The 18,020-nt window shown below is 36.6% G+C and overlaps 1 non-coding gene across 1 annotated transcript; it reads left to right on the top strand.

The window, feature by feature from the left end:
- Positions 1–4,610: 4,610 nt before the first annotated feature.
- Positions 4,611–4,715, top strand: LOC111727016. Its single transcript, XR_002774664.1, has one exon. It is a non-coding gene; the product is annotated as a U6 spliceosomal RNA (small nuclear RNA).
- The last annotated feature ends 13,305 nt before the right edge of the window (positions 4,716–18,020 follow it).

The following is an 18,020-nucleotide window of genomic DNA, read 5'->3' as shown; positions in this document are numbered from 1 at the left end:
ATGAGAAGCTGCCAAACTGTCTTCCACGGTGGTTCTAACAATGCATTTCCTTAATGAACGAGAATCACTGTTGCTTCCACATCCTACCAACTTCTGGTATTTGGATTTTTGTGATTCTAATAGGTGTGTAGTGGTAGTATATCCTTGTTGCTTTAATTCATAATTCCCTAAGGATACATTCTGTTGAACACCTTTTCATATGCTTACTTGTTATATCTTCTTTGGTGGGGTGTTTGTGCACATCTTTTGTTCATTTTTTAATTGGGTTTTTCATTTTTTTATTATTGAGCTTTCAGAGTTTTTGGTATATTGTATCAGATGTGTGTTTTGCAAATGTTTTCTCCTAGTCTGTGGCTCGCCTTCTCAGCCTGTTGACATTGTCTTATACAGAGCAGAAAGCATTTAATTGTCATAAAATCCAACTCACAAATTATTTCCTTCATGAATCATACCTTTAATTGGAACTAAGAAATCATTGCCATGGCCAAGGTCATTTAGGTTTTCTCTTTTTTTACACTCTAGGAGCTTAATAATTTTGCATTTTACAATTAAGTCTGTAATTCATTTTGAGTTATTTTTTGTGAGGGGGGTGAGGTCTGGGCTTAGTTTCTTTTCTTTCTTTCGTCTCCTTCTTATTTTTTTTTTTTTTTTTTGCATGTGAAATTCTAGTTCTTTCAATGCCATTTGTTGAACAGATCATTTTTGCTCCATTGTTTTGTGTTTGCTTCTTGTCAAAGATCAGCTGACTGTATTGTGTGGGTGTATTTCTGAACTCTCTGCTCTGCCCCATTGATCTATTTGTCTGTTCTTTTGCTAACACCACACTTTCTAATTACTGTAGCTGTATAGTGAGCCTTGAAGTCAGATAGTGGCAGTCATCTGAGCTTGTTTTTCTTTTTGAATAGTATGTTGGCTATGCTGCATACCGTCTCACTACAAACTTTAGAGATAGTGCTTCTGTACTCACAAAATAACTTGCTGGGGTTTTGACTGGAATTGTGTTGAAACACAATTGATCAAGTTGGGAAGAACTGATATTTTGACAATATTAAGTCTTCCTATTCTTAACCATGGAACATATCTCCAATTATTTAGGGTTTTGTTTGTTTGTTTGTTTTGTATTTTTCATCAGTTTAACTCATGTAAATCTTATAGTCCCAAGTCTGCTAAGAGTTTTCGTCATGAATGAGTGTTCGATTTTGTCAATTTTTTTTACTGCATCTCTTGATATGATTGTGTGATTTTTCTTCTTTTACTTATTGATGTGATCCATCACATTAATTTATTTTTAAATGTTGAATGATCCTGAATACTTGGAATAAATCCCACTCAATCATGGTGGGTTTTTTTTTTTTTTGAGACGGAGCCTCAAGCTATCCCCCCCTGGGTAGAGTGCCATGGCATCACACTCACAGCAACCTCCAACTCCTGGGCTCAAGCGAGTCTCCTGCCTCAGCCTCCCAAGTAGCTGGGACTACAGGCGCCTGCCACAACGCCTGGCCATTTTTTGGTTGCAGCCATCATTGTTGTTTGGCGGGCCCGGGCTGGGGATTTGAACCCGCCACCTTAGGTGCATGTGGCTGGCGCTGAGCCATGGTGGGTTTTTTTAATAGATCATTGGATTCAGTTTTCTAACATTTCGTTGAGGATTTTTTTGCATCTTGTTCACGACAGATGTTGGTCTATAGTTTTCTCGTCATGCCCTTGTCTCGTTTCAGTGTTTATCATAATGCTGACCTCCTAGATGAGTTAGAAAGTATTCCTGCTATTTAAAGCTTCTAGTAAAGATTGTAGAAAATTAGTATAATTTCTCCTTTGAACATATGGTAGAATTCACAAGTGAACCCATGTAGGCCTGGTACTTTCTGTTTTGAAATGTTATTAATTATTGATTAAATTTCTTTAACAGGTATAAGCCTATTTAGACTATTTCTTCTCATATTTTAGCAGATTGTAATCTTTCAAAGAAAGATCCATTTAGTCTAGTTATCATATTTGTGAACACAGAGTTTTTCATAATATTCCCTTATTGTTCTTTTAATGTCTATGGAATCTATAATGATGTTCCCTTTTTTATATCTGATATTAGTAATTTGTGTCCTCCTTGTCTCTTCTTTTTTCTTAGATAGGTTGGCTAGATATGTATCAATTTTATCAATCATTTCAAGAGAACTAGCTTTTTGGTTGATTTTCTCTATTGATTTTCTATTTTAAATTTTATTAATTCCTGATTTATTTTTTGTTATCCGTTTTTTTTTTTTCTATTTATTTTGGATTTAATTTGCTCTTCTGTTTCTAGTTTCCTAAGGTGGAAACTAAGATTATTAATTTAGATTTATTTTTCTAATCTGTATATATTCAATCCTACAAGTTTCCTTCTAATTTGCATCTCACAAATTTTGTTAAGATATATTTTCATTTTTATCTAGCTTAAAATATTTTTTAACTTCTCTTGAAATTTCTTCTTTGTCACATGTGTTATTTAGAGGAGTGTTGTTTAATCTCCAATATTTTGGAATTTTTCCAGTTACCTTTATCTCACTGATTTCTGGTTTAATTCCACTGTAATCTGAGAGCAAACACTGTAGGATTCCTATACTTTTAAATTTATTGAGATATATTTTATGGCTCAGAATGTGGAGACCTTGCTGAATATTCTATATGCACTTGAGAATAATGTGTATTCTGCTATTGTTGAATTAAGTTGATGATAGATGTTAATTAATTATAGCTAGCTGATTAATGGTGGTGTTGAGTTTAGCTACATCCTTGCTGATTTTTTTCCTTGTTAAATATGTTCATTTCTGATAGCAGGGGGTTGAAATTTCCAACAACAATTGTTTATTAACCTAGTTCTCACTGAAATTCATCTGCTTTTGCCTCACATATATTGATGCTCCACTTTTAGCCACATACAAATTAGAGATTGCTATGTCTTCCTGGAGACTTGACTCCTTTATGTAATACCTTTTTCTAACCAATAACTTCCCTTGCTCTGCCATCTCTTCTCTCTGAAATTAATAGAAGTATTCCCACTTTTCTTTGATTAGTGTTAGTATGGTATATCTTTCTACATCCCTTTACTTTTAATCTATGTGTGTCTTTATACTATTATATGTGGGTTTCTTGTGGAAAACAAATAGTTCGATCCTATTTTCTTCATCCATTCTGACAATGCCTGGCTTTAATTGTTGTATTTCAATTATTTAACTGAACATTGACATTCAAAATGGTTCATATACCTGAGTTACTATCTGCTGTGTATGTTACTATTTTCCATTTGTTGCCTTTGTTCTTTATTGCTATTTTTGTCTTTCATAATTTTTCTGTCTTTCTGGAATTTTAATTGAGACTTTTACATAATTCCACTTCTCTCCTTTCTTGGCATATCAAGTATACTTCAATTTTTGCTTTTTTTAGTGGTTTCCCTGGAATTTATATTATACATTTCCAACTGATCCAAGTCCACTTTCAAATGTCACTATAATTATACAATGTCATGGGTAGTACAAGTATCTTATAATAACAAAATAATCTTAATTCCTGCCTCCCATACCTTGTATCATTCTGACATTAATTTCACCCATACACAAGCATATCTAGATAGATACATAGATATAAGCATCTATAGAGTTAATTGTTGCTATTATTATTTTGAACAAACTATTACCTACTAGGTCAGTTAATAAGAAGAAAATTAAAAGTTTTCACTTTACCTTCACATTTTCCTCATCAGCTGTTTTTCCTTTCTTTACATAAAGCTAAGTTTATGACTCATATTATTTTCCTTTTCTCTAAGAATTTCTTTTAAGATTTCTTGTAATTCAAGTCTACTCACAAGTTCTCTCAATTTTCTTTTTGTCTCAGAAACATTTATTTCTTTTTATCCTTAGAAGAAAAATTTCACAGGATAAAAAATTTGAGGTTGGTGCTCCTCTCAGCACTTTATTTCACCTCACTTTCTCCTTGCTTGCGTGGCTGCTGAAGAAAGGGTGGATGTAATTCTTACCTTTGCACCTGTGAAAGTAAGACATTCTTTTCCACTGGATTTTATCAAGATATTTTTATTTATGTTTCATATTTCTGTAATTTGAATATAATGTGCTTAAGTGTAACTTTTTTGGTTTTCATTTTGCTCAGTCTTCTCTGATATTCCTGCATCTGTGGTTTGGTGTCTGATATTAATTTAAGAAAATTCTCAGTCACCAATTCCTTCAGATATTTCTACTGTTTCTTTTTCTCTTTCTCTTTTTTCTGCTATTCTGATTACATCCATTTACATCCTTTATAGTTGTCCCACAGTTCTTACATATTCTGCTCACTCTTTCTCTCTTTGCCATTCAGTGTTGGCAGCATCTATGGAGATATTATTAAGTTCAGAGATTCTTCTTCAGCCATATCCAGTGTACTAATAAGCTGATTTAAAAAAAAGCATTCTTTAATTCTGTTACTGCATTTTGATGTCTAGCATTTTTTTTATTTGTTCCAAAATATCCATTTCTCTGATTACATTATCCATGTGTACTTATTGGTTGCTACTTTTTCCATTAAAGCCCTTAGTGTATTAATCATAGTTTTTAAAGAATTTCTGGTATGGTACACACTTTATCAGTGAGTACCACCTTACTAAATACTAAAATTGTAATGATGCAGAAAAGATTGACATGGCCCTTCACAAGGATGACATGAAAATTCATGCAGCATTCCATATGTTTGCATCTTTTGTATTTACCTGGATGGAGTTGAAGAGCATTCTCCTTAGTAAAGTATCACAAGAATAGAAAAGCAAGTATCCAGTGTGCTCAATATTATTATGAAACCAACAGATGTCCAACTACACACCCACCTGAAAGAAAAACACAATTAAATTCAAGTAAGTGGGGAGAAAAGAGAGAGGAGGAGGGAGAGAGATTGCTCACCTAATGGGCACGATGTAAGCACCTCCGCCCCCCATGAAAGGCTCTACTACAACTCAGACTTTACTTAACAAATGCAAACAATGTAACTTAATCACTTGTATCCTTATATTAATCTGAAATTTAAAAAATAAATAAAAACTTTCCTCCATTTCTGCCATATCTGACTTTAGTTTTGAGGCTTGTTCAGTGTCTTCAAACTGTGTTTTGTTTTTTAGTATGCCTGGTAATTTGTTGTTGAAAGTCTAGAAGAAGCTGGAGTTGGATATTTCCCCTCTTCCAGGTTGATGAGGCTCTGACAACACCATAGCAGGTTAGGCTCTGATAAAATCATTTCTCCTGAGAGAAAGTTTTCTAAAGAACAGAATATTCTGGCATAGTCAAAATGCATGGGGGACTCCATCTTCACCAGAAGCCCAGAGATCCTTTATCCAATAATCACTGTGAACTGGGACCTGAGAGAGCTCCTGGTGGTAAAATTCAGAAAAATGTGGGGACCTGTCTAAGACTGCACCCCTCTGGACATTGTTCTAAGAGTTGTTTGTGCTGAGTTTCCAGCAATTCATGAATTGTACTTGAGATTTTTCTACCCTGGTACTGGTTCTCTGGGAGGCTTCTGCTAGTGGGTTTCAATTCCCGCAAGCTGTGATTCTCTTTATCCACCTGTCTCTCTCCATTTTGAGGAGCACCAGATTGCCCTACAACCTCACTTCTCTTATGGTTTTAAGAAGGGTTATTGAATTTTCAGTGTGTTTTAGCTTTTTACTTCATGTTAACGGAGGCCGGTGACTTCTAAACTCCTTACTTGTCAGAGCAGAAACCAGAAGTTAAGTAACAATATTTTAAACATAAGGTTCCCTAACTTCAGGCAAGTGAAGAATTTTCTCAGGGCCAAGTGCAATGGTCTATGTCTGCAATCCCAACATTTTGGGAGGGCAAAGCCAGAGGGGGGATCATTAGAGGCCAGAGGGGGGGATCACTGGAGACCAGAAGTTCAAGATCAGTCCAGGGAACATAGTGAGACTCCATCTCTACCAAAAAACAAACAACAAAACTATTAGCCAGGCATGATGGCAGGTTTTGATGGCTACTCCCAGAGATAGGAGGCTGATACAAAAGCCTCATGATGCCTGGGCCCATGAGTTCAAGATTACAGTTAGCTATGATTGTGCTATTCCTCTCCAGCCTGGGTGACAAAATGAGACTCCATATCAAAAAAAAAAACTCATCTCAAAAAATGAAAACATATTACATGGCAATTTTATGTATATAGAGAATAACACATCTTTAAAGATTTTATGTTCTTCCATAATTTGAGACCACATCATCCACTGTTTTAAGTATGTACTTAACATAAAGAACCTAAGGCTCTAGACCAGGAGTCCTCAAACTACGGCCCGTGGGCCCCATGCAGCCCGCCTAAGACATTTATCCGGCCCGCTGAGTGTTTTTACCGCCGCTGCCTGTCCTGTTTAGCAGCCAACTTGTCCTGAGGCCCACAGTCCGGCCCTACAACAATTTGAGGGACAGTGAACTGGCCCCCTGTTTAAAAAGTTTGAGGACCACTGCTAGACCAAGAGTTATATACATTAATGTATAAATGTTTTCTACTTTTTTTGATAACTGAAAAATATTTTTTATAAGAAAGTACTGACTAGATTTGTACTCAAGAAGAATTGTTTACTACTGCTGAAAAAAGTACTGTGTATAACCTTAAAACTTATTGAGTCCTTTGTAAACATTAGCCACTCTTCCCCTCACACTCACCCACCCCCACACTCAAAGCAAGATATAAAATCAGAGTCCACCCTTGCTGCTTATTTGAAAGTGTAAATTCCATTAATGAATAGTAATATTTTAATGAACTCATAAAACATTTCAGAAGCTTCAAAAAGTGGTTCCTCCTCTGTCATTAGAGTCTTGAACAAAAAGGTTTTGAGCCTGACAGATTTGTTATCCTAATGAATTAGTCCCTTACCTGACTCACACCAAGCATTTTCTACCTATAGTTCTGCAGAAGGACAGTATGTATATTGACTCTCTAAGCTGCATTAACTCAAACTGGAAGTTAAATTTTATCCCCTGGGAATGTTAAATAACTCCAACAAGAAGGAAGTAACACCTGAAATAGTAGAACCCGAAGTAACCTTCTCATGAAAAATATTGATTTCAATTTTAACTAAAATTTAAATTCAAAAAATTACACTTTATCTGAAACTAGAAAAATAATCTTCAGCTCTTGATTTGCCAGTGGATAAGTGAGAAAGAGATGGTGTAAGAAAATACCAACAAGAAGACTAAATCAGAGCTAAAATAAAAGTAGATATGATGGAAATGTATGTGGTTAAAATGACATACAACGTCCCAGATTGTTTTTATTGCTCTATAAACACCAAAGTGTGAAAATGACATGATAGTTTAAACATACTCAATATCACATAAATTCCTTCCAAAAATATCCCAAAGCCTACTATTTATTAAAAACCATTCATATTTTTTTACATTTCAGCTGATTTTTGTTATGTTTTTATGTTTGTTTTTTTTTTTCCTGCAGTATTGAATGATTCCTCTTGGGGCCAGATATATTATCTCTCCCTAGCCTTTCTCCAGTACCTAATTCCTCCACTCTTACACTGAAGTGTTCTCCTTGGCCTTCATCAGACAGTCCAAGGCCCACCCAAAAAGAATATTGGCAGAGAGCCAGACCCTCCAGGTGCTACTAATCTGATTGGACAGGGGGTGAGAAGTCCATGTTGCAGTAAACATGATATGGCATCTCTTTTATGACCATTCTGTAGCTCCAAGTAATAGATACATTTTAATTCATTGACAATTTTGGTTGATTAATTTTAAATAGTGTTCCTAGATAATTGGGAGTTGAACCCAACATAGTGCATAGTTCATTCATTTCTTTATCTCTTCATTTAAGATCTATTGAGGACTTCTTACATACCACTCACTCAATTCATGGGTGAACAAAAGACCCATACAAGAAAATTAATGACTTTAGATAGTATATTTGAATATCACACTTAAAGGTTTTTATGACTGCAAGTAACAAAAACCAAGTTCAAATAACTTAAGTAAAAAAGAAAGATTGACTAGAAGCACACAGTGAAGTAGCTCATTTTTGTGCTAAATAAGCAACTCCAGAAAGCGGAGAAACCAAAACATTGTAGGGACCTCTCCCCAACAGAAGGCTGAAGCCCTCCTTTCCAGCCAGCTGCCTTTGCCTCTCATAATTCAAAATATGCTATTTCCAGGAAAGAGATCCTGATTATCTTTTTTCAGTGGGAAGAGTTGGGTTCTACAAAATACAGTTCTTGGAGTTTCACCTAGAGGACCTGGTTGTACCTGGGCATGCTACCTAGACCTGAAGTAGCCATTTTCCCATCAGAAGAACTAGGCCTAGGACAATACTCAATGCATACGGAAAAGACACTAGCAGCCCCCAGAAGTAGAGGCTGGGGGGAGAAGGCGTGATGAGTAAAACAACTAGATTTAGAAATTCCATTGGTTGAGTAAGATAAGTAATTCAAGATGTAAGAAAGAGCAGCATGTTTTGGATAATTAAAAATACAGCATGTTTGGGAAAACTTGGTTAATTCTGTCTCATTATGGTGGGAGATCATTAAAAGCAAGGATTCTGAATGCTATGAATGGAATCTGTATTTTGTGCATACTTTTTAGTGGATTTTCCTAGGGCATATTTGAAAGAATCCCTTTATTCCATATTCTCGACAAATTCCACCTGACTTTTAAAGACACAGCTCAAAACCCTTCACAGTACGTCTTTACAGATAAACAATATACTACCCAGATATATTAGTCATACATTTTGTTGCACATGGTATGTTACATTGATACAATTTTTATGTGTCTATCCTAGTAAACTAAGGATATATGACTAGCCCAGCATGTAATCAAATTTCTGATATACAGAGCTTCTCACCTATAATTTCTTATAATTAAATTGAATGTAAAGAGGAAATCAAAGGATTTTGAGTTGGGTCTGACATGCTCAGACTTGTGAGACGGTGTTGTAGTCATATATTGCAGTGAGACAATACTGAAGAGGAAAGAAAAGATTGGTAAAAGGACTTATGCAAAAATACCAAGAGCTAAGTGACAAATGCAATAACACTAGGATTGGAAGAGAGAAAAGAAGCATTAAAAAAAAAAAGAAATTAGGAGATAAAAATGGAGATTCTTATCTTGAAGATAACTTTCATCTTTCTAGTTGGTGACTAGAAAAAGATAGCGGTATAAAGGTAGCAAATACTATAGGTTAAAAGGGCAGGTTGGTGGGTAGGAGCAATAGGTCTCATTTAAGAAATGTTGTTATTTGGTATGTTTTTGGGATGCCTGGTAAGGTCAACCCCCGACCAACTAGTTCCAGGAGGGGTGATATTAATCCCTCAGCTGCTTCACACCCCTTAAGGCTGTCATGAGGATTAAATACACCAGTGCCTGTAAAGGATTTAGCATAGGGTCAAGGAAGGACTAGCTAAAATTTATCTGTCATTGTATGAGTGGGAGGCTAAAAGTCTTCAGCAATATCAAGATTGCTTTGCCACTGCTCAAAGCGAGCATAGATGGCTTTGTTCAGCACAAGGTAAGATCCCTACTATCTGGCCCTAGAATACAGCTCAATGCTTTTTCTTCTACCTTATGTTATCTATGCTGGACAGACCACCTTCAGCAACCGTGAAACACTTCTCAGCAGGTGTGGCCAGAAAAATTATCCAGAAATAACAAAGTTACCTTTACTGAACTTTTTCTTATAAGATGTTCCAATTATTTTCTGAAAAGAGGGTTATCGTGGAAAACTAAACATTCAAATATAAAATCTGGGAATATGGCTCCTAACTAACATTTCCAAACACACGCAATGAGTAGATTTTGAGTTCATTTTTCACTGTTATAAAATGTGATGACTAAAAATAAAATCAAACTTAGTCCTCTCTTGGAAGTAAGTCTTTCGTGTAATCTATATAGGTAATTCTAGTGTTGGTACATGGCTGTTACACAGCAGGTGCTTAACGAAGATTGTTTTCATTATTAGTATAAATCAGAAGAGTTTTGAAAATCCCTTGACAAATATATTTAGAAATATATTGTAACTGGCTGCTGGCTGAAATTATCTCTGCAAATAAGTGTAAAAGTTCTTAGTAACGTACACAAATAGTAAATAATAGTGCAACTTAGCCTGGCTAGATGCTAAAAATAATGTTGCCCAGTAAACAGAGGATTCTGGAAAATTCGCATCTTCCTACCTTTGCTATGACATTCACATGAGGATAAATAAGAACAAGAGAAGAAATATGAAAAACAAATAAGTATTTAAAATAATAGGCCATGCCAATTTTGGTCTGACATAGATTAGAAAAAGAGAAATTTATTTCATTTTGTTCTCTCTTTACTACATAGATAGTGGGCAATCAGACCTGGTTGGCTTGATACAAAGCCAAAAGCTAAAAGCTGTAACCTTTTGCAGGAAGAAAGTAAGTCCAAAGTCTACATTTTCAATTAATAGCTCTAGCAATTATTAATGAATCATGCTTTTTAAACCACCTGCACACAAGCAGGCACCCAAAAGAAATAATCTGCAGAATGTGATGAATAGGACTAATCCATCTTCTCACCTGGCATAATAAGGCTCTGAAATATTTTCATTGACATACCAAAAAATAGGGGGAAAAAGTCTTTCAAATCATTTCTTGTAAACCACTATTGTATAGTCCTAGAGATAGAATTCCTGCACCATTATGATGACCTAGATTCTCAGATCTGCAAATCTTGGCTACAAGCTTTTGGGTTTCTTTAAAAGGCAATTAAAATTTAAACAAACATGTGGGAATAAGTCTTTTGCTCTTCAGCTTCTTAAAAAGACTGTGGTATGAACAGTCTAATATTCAATGCACATTTATTTCACAATCTTTAATAGCTAAATGCAATTAACTCCAGTATGCTTGGTGAAATGTTCTCCCATGAGAAAGAAATCTCATCCTACAGATCAAGGGATGTAAAAAGAACCAACCACTACACAGAAATGTGCTGATTCAATACAAAGGAGAAGTTTAATGGCATTTCATTACAATACTAAACCTTACGCTCTTATAAGAAATGAAGTAAGCTTTAAATATTTCACTGTTTCTTGTCATCATCTTTCCCGGTTCTTTGAGCTTGGCTTTGGCACAGCTGGACCACTCTAACCATGAGCTTCCCAGCTGCATAACTAAGAAATGAAGACCATGGGAGCAATGATGTGGGGACTCTGCTGGGTTGCTGAACAACCAAAGTGCACTCATGAGCTAGTCTCAGCCTATTTCACTCCTGATGGTTAGTTCTGAGCTATTATGTAAGGAAGAAATTGGTATTTAAAACACCAAGTTCAGAGCAATCCAGGCTGTGTCACTGTCCTCAAAAACTCTGCACAGCATGTCTATCTGTCTATCATCATGTCATCATCTGTTTAATTAACTCTCCCCCTGGAGTTTTAGCATTTCACACAGTTTGGCAGGATGCTTATTGTATGACAGGTACTGGAGATACTGAGGTAAATAAAACAGCTCCTGCAATACAAGCCCACTGTCTAACATGGAAAATTCATGTTACAAACTGTAATAAACTGGGGCATTTAAAAGATACAAATGTAAGTAGTACTTATTGGCCAGCGGTATCTTTCCTCTTATTGAAAAAGAAAAAAAAAGTGAACACATTATCTACTCATCTATGAAAACTTTCTTATAAAATAAAAAAGAAAGTACAAATTCTCTCACTTAATGACCCCCTCACTCACCTCTCATCAAGACTTGAATCATTCAACATATTTATGCTTATGGTCTTTGAAATACAGCTATTGACTTGTTGGAACTGTGTGTGCTTGTATTATGTAGGCCTTTTGTTTTATTGGATAGTTACTTACTCTGTGTATGTAAAGTATGACTGTTAAGAACCAAGTCATATTATCTGATTTGAATCCCAGCTTCCTACCTGTGTTACTTTGGGGAAGTTACATAGCCTTTTCTTGACTCCATGCTCATCTGAAGGTTTGAATAATAACAATTTCTATCTCGTGAGGTTGTGTTTTAATTGTGTTTTTAAATACTCTTCATTTGATAATTCTTTGACATTTTGAGCGTTATGTACCTGAGAAAGGAATGCCCCCACCAAAGTTAGCTAAATTCTAGGGATAGCAAACAGCTTGCCTGTGAGCATGTCTTTGATAGGCAAACCAACCAATCTGAGTCCATACCCCCACCCATCTCCTTTAATAAATCAGGCTCCTGCAATTCACACTGCCTCCTCCCCCCTGTCACCAAGTCCAGGTACCAAATAATGAGGGGCCACCTCGGTAGCCTGTGGTCCACTGATTTCCTTTCACCCCTTCTGCCTCCTAAGTAACCTTGATGCTTTCCCTTGTGGTCCTGTGTGGGGTTCCATGTCCCCTCCTCTGGGGAACCATGAGTAACAAACTATTTGTCAGTGGCAGCTCCTGATCTATTGATCTCACCATACTTAAATAATAATAAAACTCACATTTTAAAGTAAGTTGTCATAAATATTCAATGAGTTTTACATGTAAGTATCTTGGAACAATTCTTCACATTATAAATGTTCGAATGTCGTGTACTTTGTTTGGCATTATTTCTAAAGAAGTATAGTGCATTGGGCACTATAACCAACACTTTCATTTATTCTACTTAAGTTAATTTAGCGTCATACCCAGTAACCTTGCCACCTTAGTCCTCAGATGAGAAGACATGGTGCACGCATGACCAAACCAGTCATGATCTTGCTCTTCCCTCTTCTTTCCTTCTCTCTCCTAGATTATAGATAGTTGATGCCCAGCAATAACGCCATGTAGCTCTTGGACTGGTAGCCATGTTCATTTATTCAGAATTATTTACTGAGTATTTTATGTGGTTGTGGTTATGCAATAACCAACAAATGCATGGTCCAGAAGCTCTTCTGGGGAAGAAGAGTGACAACAAGCAAACAGTTGCTGGAGTAATTACACATATTTTAAAAGTCTAGGCTGGGATTTCGTAAAGGAGAGGACTGTGATGGAATATAAAAATACTGGGAGTGGTGTATCCTTGTGCACGCAAGCCTGAGTATTTTGAAGGGAGAACCTATAAGGAAGGAATCCTCCAAGGAAGTAACATCAAACTGCTGCTTAAAAAAATAATTAGTTGGCTGTGCAGTGGGGAGGAAATGAATAGTTCAGGCTGGAGACCTTAGATGTAAAATCCCTGAGGCAGAAAGGGGTTTGCAATGTAAGTGTGATGGAAGAAGGAACAGCATGCTGATGCTTGGTGATGATTGGGTAGAGTGGGCTAGTGAGTGGCTGCATCAGGACACATTTTGTCAGCTATGTTAAGGACTTGGCATGATATATAATGAACGAGGAGGAGGATAACAAGAAAAAGTGAGGCAAATATGAGAGACCTTGGGGCCACCAAGCAACACCTTGTTCCTTCAATCTTGCAACTTCAGTTCGCAGCAGCCTAGGATCTACTCTCCTCCCAGTCTATCCTCATATTGTCATCGGTGGTATCTTTGTAAGTACAGATGTTATTATACCACTTCCCTGTTTAAAAAACTCTGATGACTGTCCATGTCCTCAGGATAGAATCCCAGGATACAGCATTCTTTTCCAGAATCATTCCCTGCCATCCCGTCTCATGTACCCTGCACTTTAGACATTCCAGGCTTTTCATTTTCCATGAAAATGGCCCATACCATCTTATCTCCTCGCTTTTGCTCGTGCCCTTTCTCTGGTGTGTCGTGCCTGCCTTAGGAATTCTCTATAGGCCTCAAATTCACCTCATTCCTGAGGCCTTTCTGGGCTACATTTTCTGTACTTCAATACCATATTGTGTTATTTATATAAAATGTACAATTTTTAGTTGCATTTTGTGCACTTATATCCTCAAATTATGAGTGTTTTGTGGGTATTTCACATTCAATTATTCACCATACCTAGCTCACACCAAAGGCATCCAAAAATGTTTAGTGACAATATTACCTTTTGGCTAAAGTCAAGACATTTTAAAAAACCCTTTTGGATCCTAGCTTGGACCTTGACCAACATAATAAATTTCTTATTCCTCTCAGAAGTTGGAAGATGTCCAATACTTTTTTTTTTTTTTTGGTTGCATTCTATACAAGCCCTTAACTTGTTGGGAATTGCATACAATGAAAATACATATAACAGAAACAGGTATGGCTTTAGGAAGGATTTTCTAAGTAATCTGAAAAAGAAGGCACTTCAGGAATATAAATTGTGTACCTATCAATATGATATGAAAATAATGTGCCTCTCTTTCCAAGAGAAGAGGTTAATGATAATGCCTATCAGTTTCTTTGGTCCTCAAACACAGTTGGCCACTGGTGGTAGGAAGAAACAGCCTGTTCAACTTGAAAAATCAATAAGATTTAGAATACACAAAATTTATGGGACGAGGGGATAGAGCGGATCAGGACTGTGGATGCTACGGATTTACAAGGTGGTCCCACAAATGGTGGAAAAAGTCCTTCTGGCTGATGGAAGTTGCAGTTGTGAACAGTGACATCCTTTACTCATTAGATAAAGAGAGTGGAGAAAAAGTGCAGACTCATCTTCCTTACAGGAGAAATCTCAGCACTCAACCTGTGAGCAACGTGAGGAGCAGAAATTCTTCTGACACTGAGGAAAGGCTAAATGGGAAAATGCATTTTATGATGCAAAATGAAAAAAAAAAAAACAACAGAAGATTGGATGGTTTACAGAAGAAGAAGTGAGAAAGGTGGAAGGAGGGGCACCGTGTGCTACTGTGAGACGTGCCAAACGTCTGGCTGATGTCGTTCACCAACTACAGGCTTCTGGAGGATTATGGACTGACGGCATCGCACAGCTCAGTCCCAAGCAGCCAGACGCCCTCCAGGAGCACCTGAATTCTGCCGGAGGGGCCTTAATACCAGCCACCAGAAAACTAACTCCAAATAAATGCTTACCCTTTTGTTTAAAAAAATTAAAAAAAAATACTATGAGACATACAAGAGGAAGCCTGGACTTCATCCTCCAGATGGCTTCATGAAGTATCACACTGAAAAAAATTGTCAACAGAAATAAACAAAAACACTGTAATTATTTTATGTAACATAAAGTAGATAACAAAATCATCAGGTAAGTTCATATTTATGTTTTTCTCTTTTAAACTGTAGGATAATTATAAGTAATCCACCAACCTCATTCCTACCCCAAATAAACAAGTACTGGGGAGTAGGCGGGTGGCAGAAAAATTGGGTTGGAAAGTGTCCCCAAACAGATTTAAATTTTACATATAATTATGATTGGTGTCATTTTTTCCCCACTGAGTCATCCAGTCAGTATGTTTTCACATGCAACAGCATCCAGAGAGTGCTAAATAATACATTACAAATATACAACTCTTATTAATTATGAATTTTCCTCTCCTCAAAATTTTGTAATTCTTCATATAGCAAAAAAAGATAAGGTAATGTATGAAAGATGTTAATAGATGTCCTCCCAAAAAGGGGTTTCAAGGAAAGGAGTTAAGTAGAAGACCAGCAAGAGATAACAAACACTATTTATTTCCCTATTATGTTTTTGTGATAGAAATAATAGAGCTCTTTAAAGAAAATAAAAAGCTGCCTGTCCAAAGTAATTTTAGGGAGGTTCTCCCTAAAGGAAGATGAAATAAAATAACCTTCCCTAGGTCATAGCAGTCCTTCATCCTGAGAGCCTGATCTTTCACGGCAATGAAGTACTCTGTCAGAAGCAGGAGGCTTCCTTCTGGACACAGTTCTGACGCATCTCAACTCTCAGAACTTGGATTTCATCCATCTTCCTTGGATGGTTTGACTATTTGTTAAGTGATGAGGTTGGATCAATGAAATCATTTCCAGGTTTTATAGTTCTTAATTACACATTTCAAAGATTATCTTTTTGTAAGATCCAAATTTAGCCTACATTCTTTAAAATGATGATACAACAGATTTTAAAGTATTTTGATGGTGTCTTTTACATACCTGTAATATTTTAAGAGTTTTTCTTAAAATTGATCTTTTTGGCATTCTCATTCCACACTCTGCTAAGGCCCACCAATCATAACATAAGCAGATGAGGCTGGGCAAGGTGGCTCATGTCTGTAATCCTAGCACTCTAGGAGGGTAAATTGCTTGAGCTCAGGAGTTGGACAGCAGACGGCGCAAGAGTGAGACCCATCTCTACTAAAATAAAAAAAAACAGGCCTAGCTTGGTGGTGGGCACATGTAGTCCCAGCTACTCAGGAGGCTGAGGCAAGAGGATCACTTGAGCCCAAGAGTTTGACGTTGCTGTGAGCTATGACACCACAGTACTCTACCCAGGGTGACGGAGTGAGACTTTGTCTCAAAACATAATACTAATAACATAAGCAGATACACTGGCACTTTACAGTGTGCTCAGGCAAGCTGCTTCCTGAAGAATGGCACCTGTGGGCACACAGCCAGGTTCCTGCCTTTCTTCATAGAACTCCAACAGCAAAATTTTCCTCTAAGCTTAGCATCTGACTGACCAGGTTTTTTCATGGTACTGCCCACAGCTCCCGTCTGTAGAAATAATGATTGCACCCCTATCACCTTTGTGAGGCTTTCTGTTAATGAGAGGTTAGAACACGCATATGTGCGCCCACTTTTTACAGCCATTGCCAGCTTCAGAGAATTGCACCAGATCTCACAGTTCTCCTTAGCAGAACCTTCCTTGCAGCCGCTAACAATCAATTAGGGTTGACATTTGAAATAACTTGCTACCCTGAGCCAGATGGTCTGCCTCTTTTCTCTTTTATCTAAAATAATCAGAAATCATCAGAAAATAGCTTTAGGATTGTTGTGCAACATTGGTTTTTACTGAACAGGTCCAGAAATGTTTTGTAGGAAAGACTAAGCCTTGTTTGAACTAGTTCTCCCCGTATCATTCAGTGCGTATAACTGAAAGCTATAGAATATTAAGAAAGAAAGGAAAAAAGGCTATCTTCATTTTCTAAACAAGATTCAGTCATAAAGAAAATAAGCTCCAATTGCCTTCATTACTTAATTATATTATTATTGACTTTATGAATTGTAGAGCCCACAAACCAAAGGCAGAGTGTCTGATATTCAGCAAGGCTAAGACTGACGTGTTTCTGATTAAGACCACAGAACAAATACCTCTTAAGACCTACTCACAGTCTTCTGGGGTACCGACAATGATATAAATCTGAGGCATTCAACTTCAGCTACCACAGTTTTGTATTTCATTCTGGGTTTAATAATCTCTTAGACAAACATTACCTTCAGGGGAAAAAATAGAGTGATTGGAGATTCAAAATGGCTGGTTAGCCAAGGATAATTTTTTAATGTAAGCTAAGTTTAAACCATTTGTTTAAGTGAGCAATAAAACGGCATAAAACCATCCTCCAACATTTGTAGAAAATTAGGACAAGTTGGTTGTTTCATTATCTTCCTGCACAGGAGTCATCAAATGTCATCATGATTTATATTCTGTTGCAAATAAGCTGTTTTTTATGACCACGGTGCTTTTGAAATGGAGTATTGCTCTATCAGATTTTTTTAAATTGCCAAGATGTCCCTAGCTATCAGTTTCTTTGCATTAATTTTTGCCTGGAATACACAGAACCCTTTCAACCAGTATTATCAACCCTGGAAATTTTTCGTCAATTATATCTTCAACCGGTGCTTCTTATCCAGTCCTTCTGGCTGCTTCATCACAGCGTGTATCACTTTGAGATTGGCTTTCCATTTCTGGCATTTCATATCTACAATCTTCTTCTACAACTTTGTTTTTTTAATTGTGCCTCTCTCTGCATTCTGAGAGAGATATTTATTGTTCACATCACAGATTCAGTTTTCTGTAATGTCAAATCTTTTACTCTCTTCAATGTGTATTTTAATGCAGATGCTCAATCTTTAGCTCTTTCTAACCACTTTGTATTCAAGTAATCTACATTTTATCTTATCCTTTTATCCCAGCTTATAATATATAAGAAAATAAGTCTTTTGGTGCCATATCAGAGATGCCAATCATTTTTCTAAAATCTAATTCTCAGGCCAGGT

Source organism: Otolemur garnettii, unplaced genomic scaffold (genome assembly GCF_000181295.1).
Source record: "Otolemur garnettii isolate 467f Iridium unplaced genomic scaffold, OtoGar3 scaffold00090, whole genome shotgun sequence".
NCBI classification, from domain to species: Eukaryota; Metazoa; Chordata; class Mammalia; order Primates; family Galagidae; genus Otolemur; species Otolemur garnettii.
The sequence above is the reverse complement of the archived record's forward strand: the minus strand, read 5'-3'. Positions and strand labels throughout refer to the sequence as shown.